Source organism: Pelodiscus sinensis, chromosome 6 (assembly GCF_052426305.1).
Source record: "Pelodiscus sinensis isolate ZL-2025 chromosome 6, ASM5242630v1, whole genome shotgun sequence".
NCBI classification, from domain to species: domain Eukaryota; kingdom Metazoa; phylum Chordata; order Testudines; family Trionychidae; genus Pelodiscus; species Pelodiscus sinensis.
This window is the reverse complement of record NC_143057.1, coordinates 84939678-84951800: the sequence shown is the minus strand read 5'-3', so window position 1 is coordinate 84951800 and position 12123 is coordinate 84939678.

The window sequence follows — 12123 nt, the reverse complement described above, 5'->3', positions numbered from 1 at the left end:
AATGGAGCAGAGGTGGGGCAGTGCTTGCGTCAAAGGATTTCCCTGAACCCCATGCCTGGGGCACTGGAGGGGTCGCCTCAGGCCCCATGCCCTCCTAGGGATGGCTCTGAGTACAACTAGATTGAAGTGGAAAAACTATGGTCTGCAGCAGGTATCAACAGATCAGACTGATCTTTTGACAGCTCCAGCCATCTGTATGGTGCCTACTAAAATAAAAAAGAATTGCATGGTGATTGGATTATATAAAGAGTGTGGGATGAAATTCTGCCCTTAGTCACACTTTTGCAACCTTACTGAAGTCAATGGAATTGCAATGACTATGTAGACTCTCATGGTACATCTACACTGTGGCACTATTTCAGGATACTTCCAGCGTCCCAAAATAGCTATTCCGTGTCTTGACAGTGTGCCTGTTATTTTGAAATATCTTTTGAAATAATGGGTGCATTATTCCAACATCTCTGTAAACCTCATTCCACGAGGATTAAGGGACATTTTTGAATAGTGGTTTATTTTTAAATTTGGCGCTATGCAGACAGTGCCAAATTACAAAATAAGCTATTTCGAAATACAGTCGAAATAAGCTATGCAATTTGCGTAGCTCAAACTACATAGCTTATTTATAGCTAAGAGTGCAGTGTAGATACACCCTCAGTAACTCTCTGCAGCACCTCTCGTCTTTATAGACCCAATATTGCAAAACCAGAAAGAGGTGCTTAGAGAAATGGCATGTCCAAACTATCCTGGGATGAAGAGAGGCAGACAGACACATGAGGATAGAGAAACACAGAGAAAGAGTTGAGGAAAACAGTGACAGTCATGGGTGTCTTATGAATGAGGATTGATTGATTGCAAAACTCCCATTTACTTCAATGAAGCCAGGATTTCACTCTCTTTTTAATAACTTTGTTTATTCTTACTTCTGTTCATAAATTGTCCAAAACAATCAGTTTATGATCAAGTCTCATTATCTTGGCCAACATTCTGTTTTATTTGAAAGTTTTGGCATGGTTCTCTATGTATGTGCATCTGTTGGCATCTTTTAGTGTGTTTTGTGCGTGTACTTTATCATGCACATTATTTCATAACCTGAAGCCATAAGAGGGCGCTCTTGTTTCATGCAATTATATACAAATACAATTTCACCTGCAGGTATCTTCATATCCAGTATATTCAGCAGCATTACTACATGTTGGAGGCTAGAAGTGTAGGAAATATAGGTATAAAGTTCCCAGTCTGCGTTTTGTGGCTGTCACCAATGAAAAGTAATATTGAATGTCTAGCAAATAAACAATTTCTTGAGTTTAAGTCATGTCTTTGGTTGTATAATCTGTTTTGCCATGTAAACACTAGCCTGGGTTTTGTAATACTTTGAGTAAACATGGCTAAATCATAAGACAGAATAAAGAAAAACTGAACTTCTGAAAAATAAAGGAGTTTAAATAATAGCCTTTATTTACATTTATTCTAGAATGATAGTGATAAAATTCCATGTAGTTTCTTGCTTCAGATACTTGGATTTTTGTGGTTTTTTAAATTTAATTTTGTACAATGCGACTATCACTTCTATGCACACTGTAAAAACTGTAAAATATTAAAAAAAATCCATAAATTATTCATTTGCTTAGAATTACATGCAATGACATCATTTGGTCAAAAATAGAATGGTAACTGCAGCAGTATCTCAGACTGTTTAAATGTGATTCAGGTTATATGGTTCTTTCTAACTCTAAAGACAAATTTTTAGTAGGGTCACTCAAAGTAATATTAAACAGGATTATGTAGCACTTTAAAGACTAACAAAATGGTTTATTAGGTGATGAGCTTTCGTGGGCCAGACCCACTTCCTCAGATCAAATAGTGGAAGAAAATTGTCACAACCATATATACGAAAGGATACAATTTAAAAAAATGAACACATATGAAAAGGACAAATTTCTTCCACTATTTGATCTGAGGAAGTGGGTCTAGCCCACGAAAACTCATCACCAAATAAACCATCTTGTTAGTCTTTAAAGTGCTACATAGTCCTGTTTTTTGTTTCAGCTACACCAGACTAACACGGCCACATTTCTATCAAAGTAATATTGTGAAATCGCTTTTATTTTTTCAGACTTTTTTTGTCAACTTCATCAATCTGTTATACCAGGTACTGCTTTAACAAGAGTGTTATATGCTTTTCAGGCAGGTTTTTCTTTGGTTTGTTTTTATTTTGGTCTGACCTTTCTGCTAGTAAAGTCAATCTGAACAGCATCAAGCCCTTCAAATGATCTTATTAGATATTTCATACTTCATCAGATTACACCTTACCACTGTTGCCTCTAGTAGTAGGCTGGGATAGACAATGAAAGAAAGACTGTAATGTAGTTAAAATATGGAATGAGAAGCCGAGAGACCCTATGTTTTGTTGAGCTCTGCTACAGATTTCCCGCATGATCCTAAGCAATATACTTAATTTCTCTGATCTTCTCAGTTTCCACATCTGTAAAATAGGTTTAATGCTTACCTACTTCAGGGGGCTTTGTGAGATGTAATTGACTGACATTTGGACAGCACTTTGTGATCTCTGCTCTTTAGCAGTCAAAAGTATTGTAACTATGTATTGTTCATTAATTATTTCTTAGCATCAGATTGGTAATATGTTACTACTGGGCCCTCATTGATTCCCAACAAACAAAAGGAAAAATACATCTAATGTATTTGGACAAAAGAAAAACAGAAGTGCTGGCCAGAGCGTAACTGAACTCATAGAAGTTCAAGTGGATTCTGTTTTGTACTTGCAGAAAGTTGCCATTTGCATGCGATTCTGGCTGTTAGATGTGCAGCTATGCAGTTTGCACCCCACACATTGTTCATATGAAAAGTGCACACACTAAATTGACATGCACAATTGTTGAGGCCTTGTTTGAAAAGTTGACATATATATTCTTGGCTGTTTCTCCACACCTCACCTGTGTATTTCAAAGATCATTCATGACCATTAAGAAAAAATGCTACAAATGTGTTGATGTGAATGTCAGGGTGTTCCTTTATGTATCATAGGAGACATATTGATGCTTCAACATGTATTAATTAGATGTCAGCTTCTCTACATTTACAAGCAGGTGACTGCACTACAGAACTAGCCACTTAAATGCCATTTTGTTAGACAGTACTTTACAGGCAAACAGTTCAGAATACAGATTTTTAAAATGCAATATGCTAATTTTAATGACACTACTCTAAACAATTTTTCTATCCAGAATTGTGAGATGAAGAAACTTACACTTTTTCTGGCCACTAACAACATATGTGAAAGATGTGCCTTATATTTACAGAAGAACATACTGGTTAACACCCTCTGGTCATTTAGTAAGCAAAGGTTAATGCTTTCTTTCATTTGTCTGTATTATTCCATTATGAAATTATAGTATTTCCTCCTCTGTGTATTCAAATGAAATGAACAACCTGCCTTTGTAATTCTGAGTGAATGTTAGTATCTATGTAGAGTTAAAGGTAGATTCTGAAAAGACTTTGTGAAGAAAAGTAGTAGGTAAATTTCCTGATATAAACTTTGGTATTTCTTCTAATGTATATTTCAAATTCTTTCTAGTTTAATGTAAGCTTTACCTTTTCTATATCCCAGGACATAGCTGATTATTAAGGGGAGAAAGTATTGCCTGTATTTCCAAGCTACTGAGAGTCCATTTATTAAACTAGGATATACATAAGTTTTCATACTGCAATGGTTCCCCTTCAGGTATGAACATGTTCAGACATGCTCTGGAGATTTGGAAAATTGCCAGAAAATATATAGCACAAATAAAATAGTTTTCATTTTTGCCACTTTTGGCAATGATCAGATCTCTAATTTATTTTAAAACCAGTAATCTAAAAGCAAAAAGAACTTTATAGATGCAAATTAACAATCAGATCAAATGTCTTTCTAATGATATTACTAAAAATAGTTAAAGTCCTGCCTGCCCTATATGTATACCAAGCCGACTAGGTTGAAACGTGGGAAAATATGCAGTGCACACAGAGGCTTATACCCAACTAATTTATCGAAATGAATATATGTAAAGCAGAAAGACAACTTAAACTTTTGGAATAAGCTTTAACAAACAGGAGTTCTGTGGAACTTCTAACAGATTTATTTGGAGACAAGCTTTCATAGGTAAAAACCCCATTAGATGCAACAGGACTCCTCATTGTTTTTGCAGATACAGATTAACACAGCTACTCTTTTGAGACTTGACTACAAGCTTTAGTGATTTTTTTTCTCTGAACAGGAATATTTCAAGGTTTCAGACTAGTTTAGCCTGTAATTATGTAGATTTTTTTCATATGTATATTGTTTTCCCTTTAAAAGGTTTTATTATACATAACAATAGAGACTGCAGCAGCATTACAGCAACAGTGAATTTCTCTTTTGCTCAAGTTATTTTTGAAAAAATGCTACTGGTTTCAGTGAAGGATTAAACCTCACAAAGAGTCTGTAACCTTGTTTATAATGCATAAATTATATGGCAAAAATCCAAGACAATTGTTTCCTGTAGGCACAAGAACAGTAAAGGCTCAAATAAATGCTATGAGGAAATAAGTAAACTAATTTAAAACAGAAAACAAAAGTGTCCCCCTAAATCAATCTAGTTCAGCTGAAATGGGTGGTGGAGGCACTTGAAGATTCTCTAGGAGAAATGCTGGGAAACCACCTCTGTACTTGCTGATGTCCTAAGGCATTCAAAAGTTAGATCTAAACCACAGAAATAACTTATCCAGATGACACATTACATTTCTGTGAAAATACTATGGAACCAGGGGAACGTAGCCAGTCTAATTGTCCAACTTCACAGAGCAAAAGCAAAGAATTGAGACTCCAATGTAGCACTTTCCTAGTCTGGCAGGAGCTTTCAAAACGTGTCCATTTGTTGATATTCTCTTGAGGATCTGCAAAGTTCAGATGGCCTCCGAGGTAGTGCTTTTTCCAGTTGTACCTGGTAAATAGCTCAGCAGTAAAATGGATAAAGCTGCATTCACACAAACTTGCTTTCAAATAACTCTGGATCTGCCCAGAATCCATGGAATTCTCTGTTAGAATGTCTCTCAATACTGACATGCCCCATGTCACCATGCAATCTGACTGCCTCACAAGGACACAACAATATAAATAACGCTCCTTTTTTTCTTCCTTAGCAGCCTGAAATAAATCTGAAGCTCTGTCACGAGCACACATTTCAGCTCATGTGCATCACCTACTGTTCTAACGGTGCTGCAAGTCTTGTGCACAGTATATAAGGCTTAAAGTAAGTAGGAATTTTGCCATTGACTTTAATAAGTGCAGGGTCAGGGCCTGACCTATTTGAGGGGATACAATGTGAAAGTGTGTGTGGGAGGGGGAGGAGGAGACGGGGGACATGTAATAAGTGAAGTCCTAAAACTAACTTAGAAAAGTTTGAGACAAATACAAAGGTCTAATTTTTTAGACATTAGTGCCCCAAGGTCCACCCATTAAAAATATGCACTCCGGTCAGATGTACAAAACAATGCACACCTTTTAAATACATATACAAACTGGTACTTATAAATGTGTAAACAAATTCTGAGACACACACTCCTTCTATTTGTCTGTACAAGTAGGTTTGTTGCACTCAGGGTGAGTACAGGTACATTTTACTTCATATGCTTTAGGGAAATGTGGCCATAATGTGGAGATAAGCAAAATCCTTGATCATTCAGGGACCTGATATATTCTATTATTTTATTTAATTATTGTTCATGACTAAAAGTCTTTAAGAAAAAGACTAGCTAAACCACTGAAGTGATTAATGAAGAGGACTATCTGACTCTAAGAGGTTAGACTAGGATCCCAGAGGGGCTGAGGGGGAGCTCCATGCTCTCAGAAGGAGTGGAGCCTTGGGCAGAAAGCCTTCGCCAGCCCTTCAGTACTACCTAGAGCATGCAGCAATTTAAAGATCCCTGGGCTCTGACTGCTGTCACTGTTGCAGTAGTGGTTGGGTGGGTGGGAGCCCTGGACCCTTTTGAGTCACCAGGTCCTGGGGCAGTTACTCCCTTTATTCCCCCTCCATCAGCAGGCCTGTTGGATCCCAAATTGTGATCTGTGGGGTCCTTGAGGATGACCTGGGAATGACTTCTCCACCTATATCAGTTTTCTGCTTCCAGGCTTTTTTCCTTGCAGTCTTCATGGTTATAAAAATAGGTCTTTCTGCTGGGGGCCACTGCTACATAGGAAGAGAAGAGGAAAATGGGAGTTGTCTGTAGGGAGCAGAGACACCACTGGGGTGCAGGAGAGAAGCCAGGAATTGCCAAAGGAGCTGGTTGAAGTAGGAAACCTAGCATCAGAGGAAATGAAATGTGCAGAAAGGACAAGGCACTAGTCCAAATAGACCTTCAGTGTGACTTAAGTGGTACAGTGTCATTGTTCTAGTCTTCTGCACAAAAAGTTAACCTCTCCTGGTAAGAAGAGAACCAGGTATCAATCAGGCAACTATTTTCAGGAAGTAAAGAAAGAGCCAGAGAAGTCCATCCTGTGGAGCCTGAGAGAAATTGGAGAATAGCAGAAGGATGGGGGGAAACTAAAAGCACATCTGGTGAATTTTTTTTTAAATAACAAAACATTTATTGCCCCCAAAATGAGGGCTTCAGAGTGCAGGAGGGACTATAGGTTGAAGCAGGGAGCTGGGTGTGGGAAGGGGTAACGGCTCTGACTGAGGGAGCAGGCTGTGGGGTGGGGCTGGGATGAAGAGTTTGGGGTGCAGAAGGGGACTCCAGACTGGGGCTAAGGGGTTTGGAATGTGGGAAGAAGCTTAGGTCAGGAGGTGGAAGTGCAGGGTCTGGGAGGGATTTAGGGTATGGGAGGGAGCTCAGGGCTGGGTTGGGTTGGGTTGGGTTGGGTTGGGTACTTACCTGGGGCAGCTCCCCTTTGGTGTGCAGGCCCCAGGGAAGGGAGGGAGAATGTGGCTTTGCACACTGCCCTGTGTTTGCCTGAAGGCTCCATCCCTTACAACTCCCATTGGCCACAATTCCCAGCCAATGGGAGCTGAGAGGGCAAAGTCTGCAGGTGAGGGAAGAACTGGGTGGGGAGTTTCCTGGTGCTTGCAGCTCCAGCCTAGCATGGGAGGTGGGGGTGGAGGGAGGGGGGGAAGGGGGAGGCAATAGCACACAGCTGTCTCCCCCACCCTGTTCCCCACCAAGTGGGATCAGAATGCTGGGGCTTTAGTGCCTGCAGCCCCAAGCACCACAGAAAGATTTTCATCTTTGGCAGCCTGAAGAACTTTTTGAGGGACTCCCCTTAGCCCAGGGCCCTGGACTGCAGCCTTTAAAGCTCCTTTCTTACTCTGTCCTTGCTCCCATGCAAAGATGAAATCAAACCAGAACATGTGCAGAGAAGGGCTACTAGGATGATCAGAGGAAGGAAAATATACCTTAGCACGGGTTACTTGAGGAGCTTGGCTTGTTTAGTCTAATCAACTGAAGGCCTGGAGGACTGAGAGATATGATTGTGCTGTATAAATACATCAGAGGACAAAAACCAAGGGTGGGTGACACGTGGGAGAGCATGAGAGGTCCCCCCATTTTGCCAGGATTGGAATCGGGAGCCCAGTGGCACTGCAGAGCGGTGCCTGGGAAAGGCACCAGCAGCTGGCAATCCCAATGATCCCCACTAGGTGGAGCCCAGAGCTGGGAAGCAAGTTTGGGCTGGCTGCTCAGCTCTCTTGCAGATGGGTGCGGACAAGCAGTTCTGTCCTTTCCTTTCTGGCAGCCGCAGTTAAACCTGCTCAGGTACATGTCTGGGCTAGCCTGCGTGAGTGCCACTGACTGGGGTGAGCGAAGGAAACCCGGGGAGTCGGGGCAATGGTGGCAGGGGGAGGCAGCAGGACAAATGGGGGGTTATGTAGGGGACCAGGGAGGCAGCAAGGGCAATGGGGATGAATGGGGGGCTGGGGAAGGCAGTAGGATGAGGGGCCATGGGATGGATAAGTAGGGTGCTGAGAGAAGGGTGGGCATCTGATGGGGGTTGAGGAGGCAGGGGGAAGTGGGGGAAAGCAGCAGAACAGTAGGCATGGGGGGGACTGTGAGAGGTGTAGGGGAGGCAGTGGGTAAGGGAGGCTGTTGGGTTCGTGTCTGGGAGAAGGCTGCAGGAACCATGAGCAATATTCCTTGTAAGCTGTGCACTTCTGCAGCCCTTCAGGAGAGATTCAAATGCTGCCCTGCTGATTTGCAGAGCATCCACAGCTAGGTTTTGTTTCTACTAGTGATGCACATCCGCACACACCTTGGTGCACATAAAAATTATTCCATACATGGATGGAAAAAATCTGCACATGAAGGGAAAAGAATAGAGGTAACATTGGCCATGGAGTGGTTGGGTTAGGCAGTGTGTGTGGGGGGAGGGAGAGAAGTCAGCAGAGGTCAGCTGGAATATGGGATATGTGGGGGGAGAGACTGGGGGAAGCAGTGGGGTCAGGGGTGATAGTGGGGTATCTGGGAGAAGCAGTGGGAATGAGTGGAGATGGGGGAATGGGCAGGCCTGGGGAGGCCACAGGGGAAACATTGGGTTGGGGGAGGCAGCAAGGGGATGGGGGGATGTGTGGGGGAACAGGGTTGGCAGCGGTGATCGGAGCAATGGGTAAGTGTCTGGGATAGGCAGAGGGGCCAGAGCAAATGGGGAACCTGGGGGGGGCAGAGGAGTAATAAGAGTCTTGGGAGAAGCTGGGGGCCCAGGAGAAGCATTAGTGTCCTGGGACAATGGATGGGGGGGGCTGGGTGAGGCAGCAGGACTAGGGTGCCAAAATACAAATTTGCCTCTCTGGTTATCATTTCCCAAGGTCAATCCTGGTTAAGGGTGAGCAGTCTTGTATTTTGGTGTCCTGCCCCCCTCAGTCCCTTTCCCCCTCCCTCTTGTCTCTGTGTGCTATGATTGGAGTCTGAGGGCAAGGAAGGGTGTCTTGGCAGTTGGCAGTCATCATGAAGTTGACTGTGGCTGTAATGGTGGGATTGTGTTCCCCACTCTCAGCAGTTACCAGTCACTTAAAAGTTAAGGGACAATGTTGCAACAAGAACAAATGGATATAAACTGGTCATCAACAAGTTTAGGTTTGAAACTAGACAGAGGTTTCTAACCATCAGAGGAGTGAAGTTTTAAAAGTTCCATTTCCAAGGGGCCAGGGTGGGCAAAAAAAAAAACCCTCTAATTTGGCTTCAAGACAAAGCTTGGTACATTTATGGAGAGGAGGAGGATATGATGAGATTGCATATGGGCCATATGCCATTGTAGGCAATTGCTAGTAGCAAAAATCCTGACAGTTGGAGATAGGGCACTAGATGGGGAGAGCTTGGAATTACCGCAGAGAATTATTTTCCCGGTGTCTGGTGGGCCTTGTTGATGTGCTCAACATCTAATTTATCTCCATATTTGGTGTTGGGAAGGAATATTCCTCAAAGTCAGATTGCCATAGATCCTGGGAATTTTTCATCTTCCTCTGCAGCATGGGACACGAGATGTGCTAGTTTAATGTAAATGGTAGATCCTCTGTAACTTGAAATCTTTATATTATGATTTGAGAACTTCAGTGATCATGATGGTCCATTTTGGCCTTAAAGTCTATAAGCCGAATTTGCCCCACAAGGCTACTGAATTTCAGCCTGAAGCAGGCTTTATTTTGCTCTGCATTTCAAAGCCATGCAGTCAGTGAGAACATCTAATGGTGATAGCCAATCCCTAGAAAGCAATTACAATCCCTGGAAGGAAATATAAAATAGTTTCCCCCCTTCCTCTCAAAAGTTGAATTATTTTCCTTTTGTCTTTTCCCATAAAATGGGCAATCAATTTGTCACTAAGAATCACTGTATTGTAACCATCTTTCCAAAGGCTTACACATATCTTTGGCATTAAACAAGAAAATACTTTACTAAATCAAGCTATATCCAATGGGAATTATATTTTAGAGGCAGATTGGAGGAACCCATAAAAGTAAATTGATAAGAAAAGCAGGTGTGGACCATTGAGAAGCGTGCATGGCTGTATCCTCCTGAGACATGTCTGACACTGGTATGGCTGTTGTACAGTGTTAATTAGATCATTCTAATTAATTCAGTCAAAGTGTAAATTAGGAAGGAATGAAGAAAAATTACTTTTGAAGGCTGCTAATACATTTAACCTCATGCTGTTTATTTAGCAGTCTAACAAAATAATGATGTTAAGAGTCTAACAAGGCAGCAGACCAGGACACAGCTGTTAATAGCTTTAAATATGAGATTGCAGTCTGTGTTACAGGCATGTATGCCTGATCTGGGCTGGGGGTTGGCTGGTGCAGCTATATCAGAAGACTGTGGTAGTGTAGATGTGCTTCATATTGGGGGGGAAACCCTACACTGTTTCTGGTGTAGTTTATACCATTGTTCTGAGTGAAATAAGCTATATTGGCAAATTAACTTTTTTTTGGAAGTATAACTGTGTCTACACTAAAAGGCTACGTCTACACTGGCCCCTTTTCCGGAAGGGGCATGTAAATTTCACTAGTCGTCGTAGGGAAATCGGCGGGGGATTTAAATATCCCCCGCGGCATTTAAATAAAAATGTCCGCCGCTTTTTTCCGGCTTTTAAAAAAGCCGGAAAAGAGCGTCTAGACTGGCCCCGATCCTCCGGAAAAAGTGCCCTTTTCCGGAGGCGCTTATTCTTACTTCAAAGTAAGAATAAGAGCCTCCGGAAAAGGGCACTTTTTCCGGAGGATCGGGGCCAGTCTAGACGCTCTTTTCTGGCTTTTTTAAAAGCCGGAAAAAAGCGGCGGACATTTTTATTTAAATGCCGCGGGGGATATTTAAATCCCCCGCCGATTTCCCTACGACGACTAGTGAAATTTACATGCCCCTTCCGGAAAAGGGGCCAGTGTAGACGTAGCCAAAGTGTTTTGTTAAACCAGATGGCTGTGACTACACTGGCATGAATTTCCGGAAATGCTTAAAACGGAATACTATTCCGTTTTCAGTTTTTCCGGAAAAGGAGCGTCTACATTGGCAGGCTGCTTTTCTGGAAAAGCCCTTTTTCCGGAAAAGCGTCTGTGGCCAATGTAGACACGCTTTTCCGGAAAAGAGCCCCGATCGCCATTTTCGCGATCGGGACTTTTTTCCGGAAAAGACTACTGGGCTGTCTACACTGGCCCTTTTCCGGAACAGTGTAGGGTTTCCCCCCCAATATGAAGCAGGAGCAGAACAGTGTAGGGTTTCCCCCCCCTTTGCCCGAGCAGGAGCAGAATACTTTTTCCTGAATAGCAGCATTTTGTACAGTAGAGCGTCGTTGCTTTTCCGGAAATTCAAGGGCCAGTTTAGACAGCTCGCAGCTTATTCTGGAAAAGCGGCTGATTTTCCGGAATAAGTGGCCCAGTGTAGACACAGCCGATTAGTTTAAATGGTGCAACTTCTGCAAGTGGGTCAGGCCATACTGGCCAACTCCAAAATTCTAAAGCCCCTTAAGACAATGGGAGACTTTCCAAAACTCTCATTGGGCACTAGATGGGGCTTGATTTCTAGGGCTGTGTCTAAACTACATGGCTCCGTCGACAGAGCCATGTAGATTAGCGTTATAGGCAAAGGGAAATGAAGCGGCGATTTAAATAATCGCCGCTTCATTTAAATTTACATGGCTGCCGCGCTTAGCGGACAAACAGCTGATCAGCTGTTTGTCGGCTCAGCCTGGCAGCCATGTAAATTTAAATGAAGCGGCGATTATTTAAATCGCCGCTTCATTTCCCTTTGCCCAATAAACAAATCTACATGGCTCCGTCGACGAAGCCATGTAGTGTAGACGTACCCTAGGAGACAACATATTTTACAAGAGGCTGCTTACTCTGCTTGAATTCTGAGAATTTCACATACCCAAACAGATGTTAAACATATTGTATTACATAGAGATGTGCAATATCTTAAAATATCTGTATCTCTTGTGCCTACTTTTATAATATGATTTGGAAATAAATAAAAAAGAACAAAGCTGTGTAACAAATTACCCATTCATTTGCTCACCCTTTCACCATTTTGTTTCCCTGTGCTTATCCTTAGGATCCCTAGAATTCCTCATGATGTGCTCCTGCTATAAATTGATTGTGCACATATATGTATTCTATG